General features: G+C 42.9%; 1 long non-coding RNA gene across 1 annotated transcript; it reads left to right on the forward strand.

The window, feature by feature from the left end:
* The first annotated feature begins 1,367 nt into the window (after positions 1-1,367).
* On the forward strand, positions 1,368-22,686 carry LOC107312897. Its single transcript, XR_001554686.2, has 6 exons — positions 1,368-1,529; positions 1,638-1,749; positions 10,443-10,522; positions 13,124-13,214; positions 18,834-18,955; positions 21,933-22,686. It is a non-coding gene; the product is annotated as an uncharacterized LOC107312897 (long non-coding RNA).
* Positions 22,687-24,540: the final 1,854 nt, after the last annotated feature.

The raw sequence follows: 24,540 nt of genomic DNA on the forward strand, positions 1-24,540 counted from the left end.
CCTGAGTTTCCTTCATCAATTGTCAGGCTTGGATGTGCAAAAAGCCTTTGAGGTAGTAACTGGGCATGTATGGATGGACATGCCCTGAAATCCAGTGCTAAAAAGCAGCAACTGTGCCTGACAGTGGGGGTTGAGGAGACTTGGGCTGAACATCCTACCTTTTCTGCTACCCCCCATGGCCACACAGCAGGCGTGGATGGCAGCTTTGGGGCTGAGGCCTTGGCCGCTTTCCTCAGACCCACAGAAGCAAGGCAAGGTGACAAACACCAGGCTGCTGCAGATGAAAAACCCTTCCTAAAAAATGAAGTTAAAATTGAAGCTGACCTGAGTTAAAAAGCAATTTTCTGAGAATGCAGAGGCATGAGGGGAAGTGCCTGAATGTGCTGTTAAGTGGGGCTGTGAATGTGGGAGCTGGGCAGCAGCAGGGAAGGAGTGCTGGGGGAGCCCTGCCATGTACCCAGAGCACATCTCCATCATGGAGCATGCTACGTGTGACTGCTGAATTCTGCCTGGATAAATGGATTTTAGAAGAATATATGTAATTTTGGAAACCACTTGACAAGGTAGTAATAAATCTGCCAGCGTTTCTACTTTGACCAAAGCTGAGCTGTAATTTGGGCTTCATTTCAATACCTAATGCCATTTTGGGGTGGGAAGAGACCTTCCTAGCTTTGGAATTAGATTTCTCTACAACAAGTATTATACTCAACCCTGTATCAGTGCCTTTGAGGAGCAGCGGTATTTAAATCCTCTGTAATGCAATAAGCCTGAGCTCTAGCTAAGCGTGTGCTGTGCTGTTATAATGCTGTGCTGGTGGCAGCTCTTGTTATGATATCGAATGCGAGGTAAACACAGGGCTTTCATCAAGAGTAATTAATAATTTAACCTCTGTGAAGTAGAGGTGGCACTTCATTTATCCCAAATGTTCTTTGATTTTTTGCTGTGGTCCATTTCAGCTGGCATCTCTGCCTTTCTCCCCCTCTCACTCATGCTGGCTGCCTTCATAATAAGATTTTTTCAGGAAAGTCCAGTCTTCAATTTTTCAGATAGCACTAAGCTTATCTTTCACATAAAAATAATCGTGTCTTACTGTAAAAGACACCCTCTGTTGAGCAGACCACTGGTATGATGGGGAGCTGCAGCCCCTGCAGTGCCTGCTGCAAAGCAGTAACCCCCTTACTAAGCACAGCTCCTGGAGCAGTCTGTCTGTCCACCTGTACACAAAGCTGAAAAGAATCTGTATGGGAACTGTTAGCATAAGGCTTGAACTGGTGATTGAGCACCTGGAGAAGGGCTGCAGCTGCCCAGGGGGCCCAGGCAAATTATTTGCACCTGTGCTCCCCTAAAGACTGAAAGGGGTGGAGCAGGGGGGCAACTACCCTGAGGTTATATAAAGGCTTGCCATAGAAGGGGGAGTGTTTCTTGGAGCTAGTCTGCTTCTTGAGGAGTCATGCTGTATAGCCAGAGATCCCCTTCTCTGGTTGAGTGAGTTCAGCTCTTTTTTTCCATGTGCAACTGTTGGCCTACCTGTGAGTACTTTGCCTGGTATCACCAAGAACCCATCAGAAGCAATTTTACTTCTTTGTGAGCAGAACAGAATCACAATGAATTGATTTGATGTTTGCTTCTGCTTTCAGACCTGCAGCAAAGTCTTGGACCTGTGTGAACCTGTGTCCTATGTATGCAGCGCTGGAGCTGGATTAAGTCTTCTTGGAGGTCATATCTTGTCTAGATCTGCCCCAAAGCAGGGTAAGTCAAGTCAGCAAAGCACTTACTGCTTTCTGAATTATGAGTTTTTAATTTTATAGCTATTGTTTTCTACTTCTCTTTCTGAAGTACTGGAAAATTGTATCTAGAAAGAGCATGGCTTCCTCCTTTCTGACTGCATTTTGAATAGGAGCAGTCACAGGTGGTGGCTCTCTGGTTGGAGGTTGTCCTTTCCCTGGATTTCCAGTGCTTCTTGTTTGTCAGTGGAAAACAGGATGTGTGAAAATCTTCTATAACAAGCACAGCTCCACTTCTTAGCCTTTTGACATTCAAATTCTGCAGAAACAACTTGGCTGATGGGCAGGACTCCAGAATTGCTCCAAGGCTTTTGATCTCTGATGTTCCAGGTGCAAGCCTGATGAGATGGGAAGGCTTTGCAGTTTGCATGTGAGAGAGTTGTGGCTCTGGAACAGGGGGCACGTTGCCTGGCAGTCTGCTGCTGTCCTCTCACTTGGTCAAATAAGGCGTTCTGGGGGCTGTTTTCATTAGCAGAATTTGTTGAAAGAGCTCATTTATTTTTGATGTACCATTCTTATTTTAAAAGAATGCATGAAGTTCTATTTTATTAAGCGTGGCAGGAGTTGAGCAGTAGGAGACATACTTTCCCTTACCTTTGCATTTTTAAGTCCTTCTGAACCAATCCAAAAAAGCCTCTAAATGGCTGTTGGTGTTCATCCACCATGTGTTCAGGTTTCCTTGTGCATTCTGCTCATTACCCTGGTTTCTGCTGTCTCCTTCCCAAGTGTACAAGTCACCGTAAAGCAGTAGCTAACATGAAATCTCCCCCAGCTACACAGGATTTGAACAAGGGTTTTTTCTTCTCTGGAGTGTTACTGTTGTTCCAGATGCCTACATCCATACCTAATGACTTGCAAAGAATGATCTAGCTCTTATGTCAGGATAAGCTCTTATTTATGTCCAATACATATTTAACTATATTTATTTCCAAAGCAACATAATGATGAAGGTTATTTAACATTATTATTATTTTTTAGTGTTTAGTCTTTAGTAACAAATCTATTTTCATTCTGAAGTGCTGCACTGACATTTCACAGGATCTGAGCAGAGCTTTGCTCAGCCTTTCCCCAGTCTGGTGTGAGGATGCTGCTGTGTAGCCATGTGTATTGCACTGGGGCCTTGTTTCAGCTGTGGGAAAAGCCTGCCCCACGTGGGTATCACTGGAGGTGAATATCGAGGCAACTGATGGCAGTGATTCAGAGTATCATCAGGGAGGCAATGTGGGCAGATGTAACCCTAGATTATTTTTACCCCATAATATGCAAGCAATTTAGCACTTCTAGCAGGTTCCTGTTTCAAAGCAACTGATTATTGTTTTCAATATACATTTCTGGAGTATTTTCTTCCCCAAATTTAATTTGAGCAAGGAACGCTTTCAACACTGCAAACTAAATTGGTTGTGGCACTGTCACGTTGGCTTTATGTTTTGCTGTTCCCATTTCTGGTGGCTAGGACACTTGTGCTGTTGTTTTACAATTAATATTTTGATGAAACCTTGTGAGGTACCGTAGGCATAAATATTTAATACCTTCCACTCCATGTTTCTTTATTGCTGAGCTTGGTGATAAGTTAGTACTTCAGACTGAAACGCAGATAAAACAGTAATGTGAGCAGTTTAAATCCGCATTTTTCCAGTGTTCCTCTGGTCAAGATGACTGTGTTGCAGCAGGAGCATTGCTATTTAAAATTGTTTACCTCTACACTTCAGCTGAATGCTGCTGTATGTGATAAATGAGGTAAATAAAGGTGCCTTTCGGGTCCCAATAACTGCACAAGAAACCTAATCATTCTCACTAACATAAAATAATTTAACAAATGGAACGGTGCCATAGCAGTCTAATAAGAAATTTCTGAGTACTGCACCACATATGGCCAGAGCTTCTTCAGGCATAATTCAGACTCCCCCCAGCTTTATGGTAGGCTTGTGTTTTATGTTTAATATGGAATAAAATGTTGCACGTGACATCCACAACACTCCCACATTTTTTCTTTTCAGAATATATTTAATTTTTGATCTGGGTGTGAAGAAGTACTTTTTTTTTCCTCCATGATAGCTGGCATCACTTCACCTTATTCAATAGATGTATTGGATTTTGGGGGTGGGGGTGGGGTGGGGGCTTAAACCATTAGGTGTGGATTTTCATCTTGTTAGAGACATTAGAATGTCATTTAAGTAAATCAGACCAATACCTTTAAAGGTAGATACTGAAATTTCTGTCCTCTTCCACCTCCTGCCTCCTTCCCTTCCTTTCCTGGCTCCCCAAGAAGAAAGTGATTTCTGAACAGATGAAGTTATTACTATTTAATATGAGTAATTTTTTTGCACAACACTACTGGGCTTCTGCTAGCCAAGATGGTGTCATTTGGCTTTGTTTGTATTTTTAAAATGATGTTGCTTAGCAGAATACCATTTGAGGTAAATGGATGTTAATCCCCTGCCTTGTTAGGGTGGTCTGGGTTGCCTCCTGTAGAGAAGCGCTTGCATGTTCAGTGTGTGTCCTCAGATTTGGTCTGGAATTCAACCCACTCTGCAGCTCACTTACACAGGATAAACATCTTGTGTTCCTGCCTAGAGTACAGACCAGAAGAAAGCACCAAGGAGAGATCTCATAAAACTTCCAGTTCATCTCCGAAGTGTAGTTTAGTTGTGGGCTTTATGTATTTATGTGAAGAATCAACTTGTGCTCTAATACTGTGCTTACAAGCCTTTGTCTTATAGATGCCAAGGCAGCAATGCAAATAAAAATAGGGCTGGAGTGAAATGTGACTTTATTAGAGCTTTGGGAACTTGAAGATACACTTATCCCGAAGTCTGCTGGTTAAAACAAACATAAGAACTGTCTGTGAGAGTGTCTCAATTCCAGCTGTTTCAATCTAACTGTTGCTTCAGATCTATGGGTACTGGCAGCTCCTTGGCCTTGCTATGTCTTCCAGCAGGTGAGGATGGGTGCTGTAGGGTCTTTACACAGAGCTGTGCACAGGAAACTGTGGCTGACACAGAGATGGTGCTGTCCTGAGCTGCCCTCAGCCTCTGAGCTGCAGGGGTGCAAAAATCACTGCTGTGTCTTCAAAGAGTAGGAACTACGTTTCATTAACACCAGCCTGAGTGTCACGGAGGAAGCACAGATGGTGTGTTTTAAAAAACAAACCAGGAAACACTTTAAAATAAATGAGAAGCAGTTATTCTCTCCTTTGGTGCCTATTGTAAGCAAGTGTTAATGTGGTTGGGCAGGGTCTGTATACGGACTAGATATTCTTGGTTTTGGTGCAGTGGGAATAAATGAACGCAAAGAGGGAAGTAATCTGAATACATCTACCCATCCCAAATGTGAATGCCCCCATCTGGGCTTTGCTAATGAGCAGCCCTGCCAGAATAGGGCAGGGTCTGTAAGTCTTAACCATGTGCACTACCATGCTGCAGGAGGATGGCTGGTTGTCTCCCAGCAGGTAGGCAGTGCAGGCAAGTGTTAGGAGGGCCATGTTAAGAATAACCCATCATTAGGCCCCCACTGGTCAGTGTGGAGCTGATAGGGTGTTTTTCTGCTGGCACCTGTTTACAGCAGCACAGTTGCAGTGAATTTCTCATTTCATTTTTAAATATGGCTGCAGTTCATAGTGTATTTTTTTTCTTGACATTTAAATTTATTCACAATAAATTAAGGCAAACATCTATATTAAACTAAAACTAAAAGAAGCCAAAACCTCTCTACAAGGTAGTTTTCAAGCCATTGAAGTAACATTTTTTCAATGACTATTTACTCTTCATGTGGATATCTTGTATCTTGTCATTGCACTCTCATCATACTTTCTGCATGTTGCTCTCCCCAAGAAGTCCCATACAGCCTAATGGAGCACTGGGATTTCCCCCGGTCTATAAACTGTTTCTCTTACTCCTATTAGTTTGTTTGGGAAGTTGAAAAGCTGGAGTGATCAAAAATAATCATTGGTGTCAAAACTATTATGAATTATTAAAAGAGGCGCAGCAGTGGGAGCTACAGATGATTCCTCATTCTGAAAATGAGCACGTCTTATGTTATTGCTGCAGTAATTACCTAAAAATACCTAATACTTAATTACTTCCAAGGTGTCAATCTTCATAACTGTTTATTAGAAAATTCTAATGCACGGAGCAGCTGCTTCCACACACAAATCTAGTTGTGGTGAACCTGACATTCTGCTCTAAATATTATTCCATTTTGATCAACATTATTTCTCCACGCGTATCTCGTTACAGCTGTTACAGATTGGGAAGGGAGGGTTTATCCAGCTGCAGTGGGAATTGCTTTGCTCACTCACGGCTGTCAATTTCCAACTGCTGGAGAGAGTGAAAATATTTGCAACCATTTTGTAATGAGGAAGAAGCTTGGTTTGTGACCCCGTGCTTGGTTTCTTGGTGTTATTTCAGCCTGGTTGAGGATACAAAGGATTCTCTTTCAGGGAATGCTCAACTGTGTGTGGAGGGATGATGCTGGGGAAGGGGTGTGGGGCAGTGGGATGTGGATCAGCAGCAGGCTGTGCCTTTGCAGAGTCCCCATGCGCTTGTTATTACCAGTGTTGGCTGCCAGAAGCGCACTTGGCATTTTGAGTAGACAGTGTCAGTCTCGAGCACTTGTGAGGTTATCCTGTGTGAATTGCAGTGGAAACTGTGAGTGAATTAGGACAGAATGTGGCCCAGAAGTGTAAAATCATCTGCTGTTTTGTGCAGGAAATGTTTAAGAAGTCCAGAATGAATGAGCACAACAATAGAAACAACTGGAAAGCAGTAGTCCCTGGAAGCAAGCTCTTCAATAACCTGCTTAATACTGAATTCTATAAACCAGTGATTCAAACTCATATGTTCATGCATTGCTGTTTTCTGTTAGAATTTTTTTTTTTTTTTCTATTTTATTTTGGGAAAGAATGTGCTGGATCAGGTATCCCTAAGAAGCCCAGGGCCATCTCTTCTTCTCTATAGCAGCAGGAGCTTTGTGCCTTTGAAGCACAAGGATTTTACTTCCATCCTCCCACCTCTGCAGTTTCTTTGGAGACCAAGGTAGTGTTGCAATGTACTCCATTAGACTTCATGCTTCATCAGTGGCTGATGCATGAAATGTCCTTTATTCTCCTCTGTGCTGTCCCTCAAACATCCTCACAGCTGAGGCTGGGTCAGGGCTTTGCCACACTGCCTGGCTCTGTCTTGGCACGTTCTGGGGCAGCAGCACTGTGCAACCAGGGAGATCTGTCTTCTGCTGAGAGACAGCAAGAAATCACCTACGACCTAATGGCAATGCCTGCACTTGTTATTTCTGATAGTTTGCCATTAATTCTGAGCACAAACAGTAGGTGTCTGGAGGCATGAGGTTTGTTGGGAAACTTGTATATTTTGCTTAATGCTGTGGATGTTTATCTGCATGGCTTTAGTAAGTCATCAGACCTGTTACACTGTGTTATGCACTTGTTGCATTGTATTTAATGGGTATTCACTTTTTTGAAGAGCATTTGGTTCATTGCAAATCTCATTATGGCAGGTGATGAATTCTGCCACAAGGAACCCAAACCTTTGTGCTTTTATCCTAAATGAAAACTCCAGCCCGTAGCAAGCAAGTGCTCCTAGCACAGAGCTGCTTACTGATGGGAAACCTTCCTGCTCTTGAGTCTTTTTTTCCCCCTATGTGCAGTATATTTTACTGCTAAATCCTCACCCTTTAGTAATTTCTGTGAACATCTATTGCTGTGGAAAAAATGAGAGTAAGAGTAGTCACCCACACTGATGTCTATGAAACGGGTAAGCCCAAGGCAGGGGTTTGTCTGAGGCCCTCTCTGGCTGTTGACCCCTGCACTTTGTTCCTCCCCTTAAAGACTTTGGTGTCTGAAACAGGCTGTAAGATTGGGGCCGCAATTACTTTTATGAGTTACCAGTGGATTTTTCAGCTATTCAGAGTTTAACAATACTGACCATGGCTGCTATTCAGAGTAGTCTAGACATGATGAAAAAATTCTAAGTCATCCTCCCCCTTCCTCCTCTCAAATTGCTCCCTTTCATTCTGAAAAGGATTCAAAACTGAGATGTTAAAGTATATATGTGTGTGTGTGTGTGTAAGTATTTATATATATATATAAATTCCTGTTCTACAGATATATTTACAACTGAGTTACCTCTTAGCATCCTGTTCTGTACCAAAACGGTCTTTTTTTTTTTTTTTTAAATTATTTTTTTATTTGGAAAATAGCACAATATGAAGGAAAACATTAAAAGTAAAGGGATCCAGAGGAGCTCACAACTCACAGCTTCATGAAAATAAAATAACGCAAATGCATTGTGATGGTTTATTGTATCTTACCTTGGAAAAAGGGAGAGCTGCCATGAGCGGGTCACGTATTCTGCAGCAGACCCAGTTTATTCTCTTTTATCCTGCATAATGAATGTGCTTCAGAAAAGAATGCGAGTGTTTTTTTCTTATTTCCTGTCTCTAATATTGGGACAGGGAGTTCGTTTAAAAGATGACAAAGGGATTAAAATGGGATGCAAAACGTGCAATTATCTGTGATAAGCAATGCTTTATGTTTTGGTTTGTGGGTTATAAGTCTGTCACTGAAGGGTTCTTCACCTCATGTAATATTTTGTGTGACTGCATTGCTTTTCAATTATACAGCTCAGAGGAAAGTTTCTACTGACAAAAGCAGTGAAAGCTCATTGCTTTTAGTATTGGTTTTTGTTGTTTTTGCTTTTTTCTTTTATAGGTCTCAAGTGTCTCTTCAAATACAAGTCCAAATGACAGGAGTCCAGGAGTTTGGAAGTTATTAGGGAGGTATGAATATATGCAGCTAATGAAATCTGCTTGCTTACAATATATCAAGACGTGCAGAATGCCGAGGAAAGCTCAGCAATTTCAATATTTAATATAGGCCGAAGTTAAAGTATTATATATACTTTTTGCAAATGCAGCATATGCTAATCTATCGCTGAGCATTTGTCTAGCAGATTCAATTTCCACTCATAATTTTTCATTCATTTCTTTCCCTTTCACATCAACGCAGTTGTGTGCTCTGAGCAGTGCTGGTGAGATCTGTTGTGATGCAGCACATGGTGAGGCCAGGTGATGTACTGTGGTCAGGCAGTGGGCTGTTCAGGGCCTGAGCAAGCTTGGCTTTTAATTATTGGTTATGCTTTAAATCCCTTTCTCAAGTTTTCACCTCCAAACTTACCACCTGCGGAACCTAAGATACACCAGTGAGTGTTGGATAAAGGACTGCATTGAGCCATGCTGCAGCTCAAAGAGAATGAGCAGTTTCTGCTATAGTTGGCCCCAAACGCTGATAGCATGTGAATAAATTCATTTGCAGCACTGCAATGTGATGTGGGTGGTGTGATGCTGGTGAGGACCCAGCTGCTGCTCTCCCTGGCAGCAGCGCATCTCATCACATGAGCCTTTCTGAGGCCTATCTGGTAATAAATAAGCTTGTGTTTTTGAAGGCAGAGTGAGAAATAATTGTTTTATTTAAAACGTAGCACTGAGACTGCTACTTGACGTGCGGCAGCTTGTTCTGAAGTGGTTCTTGTCATATTGTTCAAAAAACAAACAAGTGAAACAAAAATCTTTCCATCTCTGAATGCTTCCTTGCTGTGCGGTGTGTCTGCAAATCAGTGCGTGTTTCATGTTGCACTCCCATCTAGGCTACCTCCCCAAGTGCAGCTGTGCAGGGGGGCTGTTGCTTTCTTCTGACCTGCCTGCAGCATTGGATAGTCCATGTCCAGGGCTGGATGTCTGTGCTAACAGGGCTGTGCTTTGCTTCTAATCCTTAGTGCCTGGATTAATGAAAACTAGTGTTCACCTACAGGACGTCTCTTCAGGGAGTCCTTCGCCTGTTTTGGCTAAACACCACCACAGCAGTGCTTTAAACAGCTACAGAAGATCTTTAGTGTATATTTAACATATGGCTATTGTGAAAGCTGTCTTGCTTGTAAGCCGTTTTTTCCAGCTTGATGTCAGCTTTGGCTCATGGGGCATTTCACCCCTGCAATGGTTTGAGATCACACAGTGATACTGAAGGGAGGCTTGAATCTCAAGTCAAGAAATAAAGGTGTGTGCAGAGCTTTCCTATATCTGATGGGGCCTGGCCTTTGCAGCTCAGACCACGATGCTTGGCAGGGCACAAACAAAGCTTGTGGCTGCTTCTGGCTGAAAAGTATCACAGCAGGACCCTGGTTGTTGCCAAGTCCCATGGCCAGCCCTGGGGTGCTTTCCTATGATTCCCACCCTGCAGAGGTTCAGAGGTGAGCTCTGGTCATAGAAATGGAGCTTGTTGTTTGTCTGGAAGTGGTGTCTGCCTTGGGAAATGCCTGAGCTGAGTTGTCACAGGATGAAGGATCACTTGATGCCAGCCTTGCTCTTGCATATGTTTTGCTGGGCATTGGCTGCTAATAATAGTTGGAAGCGGAACAGTGGGGTAGTTAAATCCTTGGGTTGATCCAGCGCAGCATTCCTGTGCTCATAAACAATTGGCATGCTAAACACTGCTACTGTTAATTGCACTGGTACTCGCAACTATTAATTCTAATTACTATTCATTATTTCTGTAGCATGTCAAATGTGCTAGAAACAATATCTGTTGATACTAAAGATTAAGATATGGTTACAGTAAGAGATAACCACTGTTTTTCTGTCTTTTCTGTGCAGTAGTGGAGCCTATTTGTGTGGGGATGTTTGCCTGTGTAATGTGAGGCAAAGGTTGCTCAATTTTTGAGTTGGTCTTCAAGGTAAGTTGCTATATCTTGTGGCTGCTGGAGCCTCACTGTTTTATTTCTGGGTTGAACGTGGCCCCCTGGTTTTGTGTGCCCATCCTCTGGTAACCCCTGTTATCGAGGCTGGTGACCAGTCAGTTTTTCTCTCTGGAGATGCTGGTGGGAGGAGAGCCTTCTCATCTGCTAATTCAGTAGATCTGTTATTGTTCACTTCTTGTGCTATCAGTTGCTGGAGGAGGGCAGGCATCAGCTTCTAAAAGGAATTCCTTGTTGGAATGCTTGGTAAATGTTACCTGTTATGTCTGTGCTTGCTTGTAACTGAGTACTGGGAGGGTGTGGATGAGCCAGTGAGGCAAATGCATCTCATCACAGCTGATAATTTTAAGTCTTTTAATGCAGACAATCGATATGCAGAATTGCAGTCCTCATGTAGATGTTTTATTTCAGTTTTTACTTCCTCTGGCAATCTTGTCTAAATTAACATACAACTGAATAGCTGCTGGCTGGAGCCGCATAGGTGTTGGTTGTGATGTAACACTTGGCCTCTGGGTAGACCTGCAGCAATGTTTAAACATGAGAATGGAGGCAGGGTGATGACGCACAGTCACAGCTCTCACTTAAGGGGAATCTCTGATTTCAGCAGAATTAAAAGGGCAGATGGGGTATGAGCATTTTACAAATCCTGTCTCGCTGAACAGAGAATTAGCAAGATCATTAAACTGCCTCATTATTACCATGGTAATTACAAGATTAACACACTTCACTTCAGGATCTCTAATTTGTTTTGTAATATAAGCAAGATGGGGAGATGATTTGGCTCTGTTTGAAGTCAGAGGACTGATAGTGTTTGAGGAATAGTTAGGGGGTTAGCTGCACAGGATGATGCATATAAAGTAGATATCAAACAGCTACGTATGCTAATACGTGATGTATATGTGAGCTGCAAAGATCATTTATTCCAGAGAGAAGCAAGTAGGTGCTAGGTTTGATCAGATTATCAAAGGTACCCAAGGACCTGTCAGCCACAGCTCTTCCATGTTTTACTGAAACTTTAACATGAAAAGACAAAGCAGAAATGGGTCTGACGTTACTAATGATGACAAGATCTTCAGATCCTTCCCTGGCACCCCTTGCTGATTTTCCCTTAAAGAGCCTTGGTGGGCATCTTCTGTTGCTGAAGCTGGTGGGCTGGGTGCTGCCTGGTCCTCCTGTTTGTGGGTCCTTAGTGGTGGGGCACCATCATGAGCTTGAATTTGTTACGAGCAGATATAACACTGGTGTGTTGGTCTCAGAGCAGAGTGAGACTGTGGCCGGTGAGCACAAATGGCATGGAAAGCATTGAGGAAAACTGCTACACAATGGATGAAAGTTACAGGGTCCTCTCTTTAAAAGAAACTGCTTATTGCTATGCAGCTGCTGGGTCTTCTACCTCCAGAGTTTATAAAACTGCATCTTGACTTGAATCCTCATTTTTCTTCTCTTGCTGTTATTTATTGCTGCGACTTACAGTTTGGTATCCACTTATGCACAGTTTCACACAAGAACTCTGTTATTCTAGTCTGGTTAGAAGGAAGTTTTTAGGTGCTTGTTTAAAGTTGACTGTGACTGTGTTGAGATCTGCCCATTGACAGATGAATCAGGCACACACTGCACAAGGCTGGGACAGGAGCACATTTTCTTTGGCTTGGGCTGGTGATGCCAGCAGGAGCCCCAGCAGCAGCAGGCCACAAGAAGCATCCTTGCTCCAGCCCAGGGGCTGTGGCTTTTCCATATCAAACATTTGAGCAGCAGATGGAGCAAAGGACCAGAAAAATGCTTGCTGGATCACTGTGCTCCAAAAAGGGGAAGCAGAGGAGAGGAGGAGGCTGTTGCAGCAGTGGTTTTGCTGTTTAGTGCCATAGCCTGGGAAAGATCCTGTGTCTTAGCCATGGGCAGTTTTGTGTGCTTCCTCTCACCATGTGAGAAGCCCACTGAACTCGCCTCTCCCTTGGTCCAGCAGCCACAACAGAAGAAAATGAGCCCAAATGGGCTCATCTCCTGCACTACCAAAAGCATCTGAGTGGGGGAAAAGTGGGAGGACTGTCTGAAGGATGATAGGTGGTCATTGCTTCTGTTCTGGCTGTAACAAACAAAACAAATAGAGATGATGCTGGGAGAAAGCATTGGCTTCTGCTTCCTGAGTTGCAGCATGTGAAGTTGGGTGATTCTGAAGAGCTGTCAATTCCTGTTAACAAGTGATCATGTCCTAGGAAGGCTGGGAAATAAAAACATTCATGGTTTAGAAAATGAAATGGAAAGATCTCAAGAAATATCTGTTGCTTTTTGTTTCCCTTTTTTATTTACAAACAAAACCCAAAAGACAGTGGATTTTTGGGGAGGGAGGGGGGGTGCTGGTGGTCCTGACACATGACTTTTAAAGGCTTCCATATGGCAAGGTGAGCTGGTGTTGTTACCATAGCATTGGAATGGATTTGGTAAGGAGTCAGCAAGCAGGAGGGTTTTATTTATTAATTTTAATAATTTAGCCAAGGGTGAGTGGGGAACATCTCTGCTGTAGTTGTTTCTGTGTGAAGGCTCAGGGTCAGACAGGACTGATTTCATGGCTTTTTTTTCCAGCCAGTGTGCTTCCTGTGCGTTTCCTCCTTTGAAGCAACTTCTCTGTGCCAAGAGCTTCCCCAGAAGGGAAAAATTCTGCTTTGACTTTCAGGTATGTTTCTAGTATGATTCATGTAATTTAAACTTGTTCTCAAAGCGAGAGGGAACAGTTGCTGGCTTGCTGAAGGGCCAATCTGCCCTTTTGTTTTATATGCACACGTTCGCTCATTAGATAACTAAGCAGCACGACGTTTAATGACTTATTTAGGATAATGAGTGTGAAATGTGAGATTTCTGTGAGCCTCCCCAAAGTACTGCCTGTCAAGTGTATTAAAAAACATTTGCTACCTACTCTGAAACAACTGCAAAGCTATATATTTTAAAATTATTTCCTAAACAGTGACTACTTCTGTGAGTTATTGGCTCATATCACATTTACTGTGTTATCACAATAAGTCATTTTTTCCTGAGCACCTAGATGTTTCTCTTGTAGACCCAATTGCAATTCTCTTTCAACCCATTTATATTCCTATTAAGTTTGGCTGAAAGGTGTCACATTTTTCGCTCTGCCTGGATTCAGTGCTGACAGTTATACCAATGAACTGAAGCAGCTATTCCGTCTGCAGTCAGGCACCCATGATATCATTCCCTGCTAGTCAGTAAATTAAAAATGCTAAAATCTCTGCTCTTCTTTGGCCTGCTGCCTGTACATTGGAGGTGTTTATTGCCGTCTTCTACCTGAAGATTGCATGGTGCTTTGCATTTGATAACTTTACCAATACATTGGAAAGGTAAGTAATTGTTTCCTTAATGCTGCAGGTACTACAGAAACCAGACTTGAATAGAAATGTGGGTACAGAGGGTCTTTCCAGACCTTGTCTTCTCAGAAAGCTGGTGTTTCACATTAGCGTCTGTGCCAAGTCTTTGTCTTCAGGATCTGATATGCTGATTAAAAGGCCGGCCTAAACCCTACTCCATGCATCTCCTAATGCTCATCTCTTGTGTGTGATACTTCTCTCTTAAATCTTATGCTGAATTGTATGACAATTAAGCAGCCCTTAACCTTTTCATGGCCATTTTAATCACGTCAGGGCTCTCATTTATGGGTTACATTTGATCTGGACGTTAAATGATCAAGTTAATCATGAAAAGGGGAAAAGTTCTCAGCGTTCATTCTTTTGTCAGATCTTCTCCTTTGCAAGTGACTTCATCCATTTTAATGTGGCCAATTTGCTTGTTGAGTGCCATCAAGTGCTGTCAGACCGATGCAGCCCTCTAATCATTCATAAGATTCTGTAAATTTAGCCCTTTTCTTCTTCATGAGTTATAACCTTTCTGGAAGTCATTTATTAGTTGATGAGATTATTTGTGGAAATGTATTTAAGGCTGTGGGCTGATGAATAAAGCAGATCCTTGGTCTATTCATAACATGCTAGGACTGATAGTTCAGTCCTGCTAGCTGAACTGCCTGCTAATACAGGATTTGCTTATCAGCAAGATCAGTGTTTTAAACATATTTTTAAAAGGTTAGTTTTAATGACTGCATGCCACCATACTTGTGAACCTGATGTTTTTTTGTGTGGCAGCTACCGCTTGCTGTAGTTGTAATGGTTGCACTTCGATCATACCCCTCCTTACTTGGTCCAGCCACTGGGCAACTCTCACCCATAGTGAGATGTGATGTTGGGACTGTCCTTGTTGGCATGGTGGCATGACAGCACCCTGTCCCTGGTGGAAGAGCCGCATCTGTGGGTCTTCCTGTCTGCAGTTGTCTGCTTAGCAATAATAGGTGCTAATGAGATATGGAGAATGTGCATAATGTTGCCTTGTTTCCATTCAAATCTCTGAAGAACAGCCATTCCTCATACATCTATGCATATACTAAACTGCTTGTGAAAATATTTGCGCACTGCAGATAAAATGGAGATAAGGAACTCCCAAAATGGGAGTGTATTTTAGACTCTTGCCCTTTGTGTAGCCATCTTTCCATTGCTCTCTGTGGGAAAAGAAGGGAAAGAAGCTGCTGCCCAGCAGGAGTTGAACTCCAGTGAGATGTGAGACCTGTTCACAGGTTACTGTGAAGAAACCCTGCTAAGGAAGCAGCTATTTATTTTTCCCAGCAGAAACCTGGGCATTGCACCAAGCTGGCCTGGGGTAGGTTGCTGGAAGAGGGAGAGACCCGGAGGAGTGGATGGGAGCTCAGTGGATGTGAAGCTGATGATAGTTAAATTCCAGCTCCTGGCTTTGGCACCTAACCCCTGTTATTGATTTATCCATGAGCTGTAAGTTTGTAACTGCATCTGCCTGAGGAAGAAGAGCTATTCCTGCCCACGCACTGCTTTGAAAAGGAAATAGCCCTGAAGAGTAAATATGACACAGCTGAAGGACAGCGATCCCTCAGCCTTCCTGGTGGGCAGATTTCATTAACTTTTCAAAACACATCATGCTCTTGTCTGAAGCTACCGATCATATTGAGAGAGATCTCGTATGGGTCAGAAAACAACAAATGGAACCATTGTTACAGGGAGTGTGAACAAATCCTGGGGGAAAGTTGAGCAGAGCTGTCATTTGGTTCATATTCCGGGTCAGCTGGAACTTGGACACCTCTGGACTGAGGCATTTTGGAATGAGATTTCAAGGAAATGGCTTTGTTTTTCCTTTCTTTAAGCCCACCCCACAAACCATGCTTGGACTGGCTCTCTATCAGCATGGGTTGATGAAGATATTGGAATCTCAGGAGTTTGCTTCCCTGGCAGTTCAGACAAGGACACCAGAGAGCAAAATCTGCATAAGGATGTCCTCAGCCCACATGTAGGCACTTGAGTATTATCTCTGCCATGTCACTGCATACACCGGGTTGATTACTTCAGAGGACTGGGTGCAGTAATAAAAATGTGAAGCACTTAATTCTGCTACTTGGCACATTTTCCTTAAAGAAGACTAAGTTAATTTCTCAGTGTCATTGGGGGCCCTAAATTATATGGCAAGTGTCAGAAATAATTAAGAGAAATGATGCTGAACACTGCAACCTCAGAAATAGATGTTATTTGCAACCAACTTTCAGCTAAATTCATGAGAATTTGCTGAAGTAGATGAGCTGTCGTTTACTGTTCTTAGCAGTGCTCGCTATTCCTTGGCCTTTGGTGTGGGATTGAGCAATTTCCTTCTGAAGGGCTGGCAGGAATCTCTAGAATTTTTTCTTCACTTCCAATTGATAGCTGCCAAATTGTTTCTGAGATGTGCTATGGGCACGGCATACTGGGATGCCCCATAAGAGAAGGGTGCCATGTGGGATTGGGTTTTGGCAGGCTTTGAGTTGGAGTCTCTTCCCTTTTTTCCCTGTTGGGCTGCTTCTTTCTCCTTCCATGTCCTTCCGGTGCTTGCACAGATCTTGCTGTGCATTGTCCTACCTCCAGCCCACCCGCCCCAGCAGAGGCAGCAATACTCCCTGCTCTTTTCTGGTGTTTTCAGCTGGTTGCAGCACTTGTAGTTTTCCTGCAGATGAGATGACAGTGCTGCCTGGAAAATCACTCTGTGTGATGGAAGGTCATTCTTTCATCCATGGAAAATAAATAAATAAATGAAATCACACCTGTAGAAATCACAGATGACATGAAAGGAATGTGAGGCAGCAAGGCAGAGTGATGAAAGCAAAGCAGAAAGGTGGGGCAAGGACTGCCCAGCCGCAGTCCCTCTGTGTACATGTGTGCTAGTTGAGCACTGTAAGATGTTCTACACTGAATCAGAGACACTGGGCCCTATGGGCAGGAATACATGACTTGTTGTTGGCCAGCATGTGCCACGTAAGGCGAGGAGCAGCACAGAAGAGCAGTGCAGAAATAATTAGTCACTAATTACAGGCAGCCTCATCTCCCTGCTCAAACCCAGGGTGCCACCAGGGAATATTCTCAGCAGTGTGTGATGATGCAATTGGATGGGTGGAGATGCAGCTGGGCAGTGAGGGTGTTCTCACCTGGACATTGCTGCATCTGAGAGCTGCCCCCAGCAGGTTTATGGTGTTTTAATTGCAGTTGTCTGTGTAGTGCTTATTTGCTGAGGAGATGGAGAGCTGACTTTTGTTTTTGGTGCTCATGATAACTAGATGGTAACAGGACAGATGTGCAGAACAGTACATTGAAACCCGGTTTTTGTTCAAGATTGCCCAGCAGACTGAGAGTGCAGTTTCTGGATTTAAAAAGGAGTCAAAAAATCTTGTCCCCATTCCTATTCTAATGTTTCAGACCTGTGGGGATGAACCCAAATCCTCCCCATTTTATATTTGGTATGAAATAGATAGGTTACATAGTATTAATAGGAAATCAGAACTAGGAACTCCCACTGGATTTCACGATTCAGAATCTTTCTGTTGAAACGCTGAACATTCCACATTGATGGACATTTAAGAAGTGCACATTTAAACTGGATATTAAGGTGTTAAGCGGTATCAAAACAGCTTGGATTTGTTGCTCTCTGGCAGAGTGGCTGTGAATCATTTAAACACCGAAGTTTTTTTTATATTATTTGATGTATTTTTTTCTGATGGATCACAGAGGGCTTTTAAACAAGGGCATAGTAATGCTGGGAACAAACTAATTTTCCATGGTCTCTTGTTGAAGCTTCTCAGAGCTGCTGAGAGGTGCTGTATTTACACTGCCCAAATACACATTCAGCAGGGAGAGGGAAATGAAAAGGATTTATTGTATGGTAGTTTATCAAAGGTCAAGTATATAAAACAAATTCCCTTTTATTTCATGTAGAAAGAAATAATCTAGGTAGTAGCCTGAACTTTCTTGTTCTGAAAGACACTTTTTCTTCATGTAAAAGAAATAAAAATGTCAACTGGCAGCAGGCTAAGAGTCTTTTTTCTGGAAAAAAAAGTGCATCAGCCTAGTATCTAAACAAGTTTGATTGTTAACTTTGTAGAGCTTTTCTTTAATAGAATCTTATTTACTTCCATCTCATTCTGCAGACCAGGGAAATAATAAAACGTGCTGCTCCTGTATTAGTGCTCTGGTGAAACATTTCAGTGGCACAGAGCAATTGTGCGACATTTCTGTTCCCTCTGGGCATTTCAGAGGAGGAGTAAATGCCTTCTTCTGCAAGATGAAATCAAACATACTAAAATCCAGGGGCTAATGGGAGTGATGACTCTCCAAGCTTGTTTTGGCCACTGTTCTGTACATCCCAGGACACAGATAAAGACAATAGAACATCTACAAATCCCTTGTAGATACATGATGATGATGAGAGAAGCTTGTCTGATATTTATTCATGTACATAAATGTGCTAACGATGGGCCCAGCCCACGTGTTGTTTCTCCAGGACACGTTTGTGACAGCACGACTTCATTCCTCATGCTCTGGTTCTCAGGGTGCTAAGTCTATGTCCCACTGGCTCTGCGGCCCTGACTTCATGAGTGAGGGTCACCCAGAGTGTTGCATATCTTTCCTGCAGCCCTTAAGACCTCACAGATAAGCAATGATACCAAAAAAACAAATGGATCAGCCTGATGTTCCCTCTCCTATAGTTGAGGAGAGCTTGGAATTTTGTGGGCATGTGAAAGCTACCACAGCTGAAAATCTTTGAAAAATATAAGGAAAGGTAAATGCAAGGATGCAAGAGGCTTCTTGCTTTAGAAAACAGTTGCCTGGTTTTGGGCCAGGTAATGTTTTTCAGTTAATTCTGTTGCTTCTACGTTCCTTACTGATGGAGGTTTCTTTTCCCGTTACAGGTATGGAGTTCCTTGCCATCACAGTGCAAACCAACAAATATGGATGTTGGCCAAGAAACAAGGCAGCTTAAATGAAACAGCAGTCCCCAGGACTTCTCACAGGCAATAGCACGAGGGGTGAGGTACGTGTTGATTATAGAAGCTGACATGACTTTCCATTGCCTGATTAGTTTTTTTCTCAGTGTACATGAGTTAGAGCTGTTTGGGATCAGTATCCTCTGTGTCTCTGGGATCAGTCTACTGCCTCAGAAAGCAATTACGCCTTTCATTTTGTTTTGGGATCTCCCAGCTGCTGGCAGGGGATGAAGTTCAGAGTGGCTGTGTGAGATGATGGGGAGGTCTAGCCTTTCAGTTGGGTCCCAGGAACCTGGTGGCAGACCTGTCTGATGCTGGGCACAGAGCCCCTCCTGCACCGGGTGCCTGCCCCAAGCTGATCACAGCTAGGAACCGTGCTGTGCATTCTTATGGAAACGGTTTTTGTAATGGTCTCTGGAAAAGAAAAGCCCATTTTGCAGCAGGGTGTTTTCTGCTGGAAATGTTTGTAAATAGTTCTTTGCATGCAAAGTTTTAATGCTGACGTGATCCACGGCAGGGGAGTATGCAAAAGCCCAGCATGGGTGGATTGACAGCTATTATTCCAGAAGCTAAAATATGAATCTCAAATGTTTGTCAGACGTTTTGCCCCATTCTTGGTGAAGATGTACAGCTTAATCAATAAAAATGAATAATTTAAATTCAATATCTCCCTGTCACTATCAATAATACTTTTGTGAGTGATGCATTACTATCATAATTCAATTTGTCAGACACCACCAATTTTACCTGACAGTTTGCTAAAATTTTAAACTTAATTTACTGTAGGTGTTTGACTCAGGCTGTTTAAATTACACTGAAGTTTTATCTTAAACTCATCGATTTTGCTTGAGGCATCTTTTCTGCCTTTGTGCTTATCGCATTAATAACCAGTGAGAAGAAAACTTCGGTGGGCAGGCATGGGAAGAGCTAGAGGCTCATCTCCCACTGTACAAGCTACTTTTGTTAGAGCGAGTTTTATAAATTGCCAGGTAGTGACGAGTTAATTTACAGGGATAATTACTCCTCACAGAGATGTCCAGACATCATTTCCCCCTTATTTCTCTCCTTGCTTTTGGTGCTTTAGTCCTGGCCCATCTTTCTCCAGCAGCTGGGCTCCAACCTCTGATGTTGGTGTTACTGGGTGCAAGGTGCCTGCTGTTGCTCCCATTAGGTGCAAATGGTCCATCATACTTCACAGAGCTCCTTGGATGAATACAGTAAAGTAAAGTAAAACAGGCGACCACTGGAAGCTGAAAGAGTTCTCAATTTGTGTTCAGGCATTTGGGGAAAATGGATTCTATTTAAATCTATGAATAACAATGTATTTCATAGAAATAACCACCTTTGGAACGCTAAACTTAACTTCCTAAAGCATTTGGTTAAAATTATTGATGTTTTTGTCCACTGCATAGAAAGAAATAATCAGACAATCCCAGTAATCCTGAGAATGAGGTGGGAGGGCTGGAAAGCCTGGCATTCAGCACTGAGCTCCTCCACAGAGAGCCAAAGGCACAGCGTGATGCCCAAAGGCAGCCTTTGAGGATTTGCAGCGTGCGGTAGCTCCTGTTGACATTTCCCCCCACTTTGTTCTGGAGTCATAATGCAATCTGAGTAATTGCATCCTGTGAAAAGGAAGCAGGGGGCAGAGATTTGATGGCTGCAGTGATGCTCTGGTAGCAAAGCTTCCTATCTGCATGGGAATGGTTATGCTGCGAGAAGCTGAGACCCTGCTGAGGGCAAACACAGAGTCTGTGTGCCACTCACAGTGCTCCAGGCTAATTTTGCCCATGTGTAGGTGGTTCTTGATCCCTTTGTAGGGGGGTACATTTCCTCAGCTGTGTTCTTGCAGAAACCATGTTCTCCCTTCCAGTTAAATGCCCCAGCTCCATGCTAGGATCAGTTTTATGTAGTAGTGTTTCCTGAGTACAAGTAACTGGACCAAGTCCCTTGCATCTTGTTCCACCATTAATATAATGTCTTTGTTTGGCATGATATTTAGGGGTTAAAGGCCAGCAGGAACACTTGGAGAGGAGCAAAATGAGCACATGCCTGAGCTATTCACAATTCATCCCTGCTTATTATTTACTTGTGCTGCTCCCAGTGCCAGAGAAGACTGTAGCATTGCTCACGTGCAGCCCCAGTGGAATAAGCAGTGCCTGGCCAGGAGATATAGCCCAGGGCAGGAAGCCCCTGTTGGATGCAGCCTGGGGAAGCATGGGGCAGTGGTAGCCAGGGTGGGTGGCAGCAATATACAGTGGGGCTCTGCTGTCCCTGAGAAGTTCAGAAGGACTGCAGAGAGGGAAGGAGGCTCAGGAGTGGTATTTCATGGTGGTAACATACTAGATGCTGGCAGCTGCTTGCTTGGTTTCTGCACTGGCACCCAGGCTTCCTCCTGAGAACTCATCAGGGTTGTGTTTTCTTCTCCTTGCCACAAGAATTTTCACAGCATCCTGCTGTAGCTACCCAAAGAGGATTATGACTTTAAGTGCAAAGAAAAAAAATAGTAGCAGCAGCGGGTGAACTTTTTGAAGACCGAAGATGCTATTTTTCATGCAAATGTTGTTAGTAATGAAGACTGTAAGGAAAGGAAAAACAGCACATACATCACGCAGAGGCAAAATTGTTTCAAAATAAGACATTTTTCATGGGTTACCAGGAGGTGTCAGCTGCTTTTTGGAAGTGACTTGGTGATGTACTGGGCAGCACTGCACTGAGTGCAAATATAGGATGGAGCAATATAGCTGTTTCACATGGGTACGTAATTGCTGCATCCCAGTTTCAGAGGATGCATGACTACTGCCAAGTGACTGACATGAGAAGCAATAGAGTAATCAAATCTACCATATGTGTAATGAAAGCTGGTACTTAATTTCTGTGTATCAGCAGTAGTAGGTGTTTACTTTGAAATAGGATGAATGCCATTCACTATCAGTAATAAGAGTATATCAAGACAAGGGTGACTAAAGGCTTGACTTACCTTATAAGTCAGGGATAATAATGAGTGTTTCACTATTGTCTTGTCAGGTTTTGTTGGAGTGCATTCATCGTCTTGTCTGCTATTTCAGCATTGCTGCAACTTTCTGGACTGGAAGGTTTTGGGGAATTGAGATATCCTGTCTATTGATGGCCCTTTTTTTTCAAGGAGCAGGGGCAAGTTCAAGGGCTGGCACCACCCACGCCCTTGAACAGAGCAAAACTGGTGCTTCCCTGTTTCTCCTTTGATTTCTTTGTTGGATTGAACGAGGATGGAGATGGAACTGAGAAATGAAAAAGTATGTTGCCTGTAAGTAGTGAAGCTGGTACTGTTTGGTGTTCCTTAAAAACTTAATTAATTGAAAATGCCCGTTATTGGTGTTTTTTTTGTAGGGTGAACTTGAAGAGTATGATAATTTCACTATCAGATAAATATAATTGGGGATTTACCCAGGGAAGGATCTTTTACAGAGCCTTGGAAGCATCTACTGCATATTTATGTCTAAGAACTTTTGTTTGTCTGACCCTGCTAAAAAAGCATGTTTTCATGTTAGCAGCAGTCGGATGCTCCAGAAGCTGCTTTGGGTGCATTGGTAATCAGAAATTTTTCTGTTATCATTAGTGAATTTCAAATGTAAACACTGGAGCTGTTTTAATTACTTCGTAATTTAATGTGGGCAGGATTTATTGCTGTGTTTTGTGACCTGTAATTGATTTGGTGTATTGCACCATGCCTAACAGAAGATCTCGTGGTGGTGCAAGAAAGAACACATGTTGCTACAGTAATTATATAACCAAACCTTTAAATCCCCCTGCCTTATTCATTAAAACTTCTAAGCTTTCTACTACAGGTGTTACTGATGTGTATGTGAAAGGCTCAAATTCACAGCAAGAGGAAAACTACTGAATCTCTGAGGTGTTTTGGTTCAGAGCCAGAAATGCAGCAGCTGAGAGATTTCTTGCTCAGGGCTCATATTGGCATTTGGAACAGGCCCTTTGAATGCCTCGTCACATCAGCAGGGCTTTCTGGGAAGTGCTGCATTTAAAGAGAGAGTTAACAACACTTCAGTTCCTACCCAAAGAGAAGGGCGGCTTTGTCTGTGGCAGCTAGGCCCAATGCGTGTGGAAACCTTAGTGCCTGGCCCCGTAACAAGTGTTTGGTCTCTTTGTTGCTCTTCCATACACAAACTACAGGTGCTATGTTCAGGTGATGTGAACTCTGAGCTGCTTGTATGATTTCTGTGGGAGAGCATATTTACATTGTAGGTGATGCTCAGCAACCTTCTGGGCTCTGTGAGCATTTATAGCCACTGGCTGTGATTCCCTGGCCATGGAAACAGTCACTAAGCAGGTATTAATCTTGTTTATTAAATAACAGTGGCAGAACCCTGGTATAAAATGAGGCAGAAGTGGGAATAGCTGGGTTTTGGAATTTTCAGGCATCAAAGAAGCTGATTTTATTGATCCTGGAGATCAGAAAGAGAAGGGCTTCCTATCCTGGAGTTATGAACTAGTCCTACTGTTGCTGTGGACTTGAGCCCTGTGGTTCAAATTAATGATTATAAGTTTCTGGTAAAATTGAAAAATGTTCCAGAAAATGCTTGCTGAAATACTTGCTGAATGTACAGAGTTGACCATGCCAGATGCTCTGCCTGCCTGGGCTAGCAGGCCTTGTGCCTTGTTGTTTCACAGTCAGAGCACAAACTGCTTGCCTCTCTCTTCTCTCCTTCTTCACCCAAGAACTCTCTAAGTGTAAGGAATGCTTTCCTCAACCAGCAGTAACTTTCTGAAGCCAAAGTAGTAAATGTAGGGCACACTTCTCTGGAGTGAGCTGTATTGGGTGGCAGCCCTTGGAGGAAAGCAGGATCCAGACTCAGAGGAGAGCCGGTACCAGTGCTCCTATATCTGAGGCTTAATTAGCATGTTCATCACCAGGCATGGCACAGCCTGAGCATTTGCTGTTAAGAAGGCCCAGATATAGGCACCTGAGCTTTATTCCATAATTCACTGAATAACTGCAGATCTAACACCAAACCAAGTGCCTAGACTTTGTTTTGCAAACAAGATGCAGTGGAGTCCTCCACCCATTACAAAGGTCTTTTCTACCTGTCCCATCTCATTTCTGTGTGCAGCTCTCTGTGATGAAGATAAGGTAGAGAGTCTGAAAGAGCCACATAATTGTAAAATTGGCCTTTATTTTGTTGAGCTCCTTCTATATTGATGCTGCCTTGTATATGTTTCAAGTGAGGGACAGAAAAGGAGGGTACTTTGGGGAATGCAGATGGAATTTTATTTGTTAGGATGCAAAGGCCAAGGAGCATTAGGAATTAGATTTTTTTTCCCCCCTTACTGGAATTTTTATAGGATGTTGCACCAACAGACACGCTATGCGCAAGACACTGATGTGAAGAAGAGCATTCTCTGACACTTTTTTCTTAATGCCCATCTTGCCACTCTTTGTTTGGAAGGAACAAGGCCAACTGATAATGAACTATTTTCTATTCAAGTCAAAAAGTCAAATATTCGTTGCTCATTAGTAATTCAATGTGACAAATTTATTACCTTGAAGGTGCTGTGAGGCAATTAGACAATGGGAAATTGTGTCTTCTTTTCAGCCCATTTAATTGGCTTTTACGTTGACATTCATCAAAACCTTGGC

This window comes from Coturnix japonica, chromosome 4, assembly GCF_001577835.2.
Source record: "Coturnix japonica isolate 7356 chromosome 4, Coturnix japonica 2.1, whole genome shotgun sequence".
NCBI lineage: Eukaryota > Metazoa > Chordata > Aves > Galliformes > Phasianidae > Coturnix > Coturnix japonica.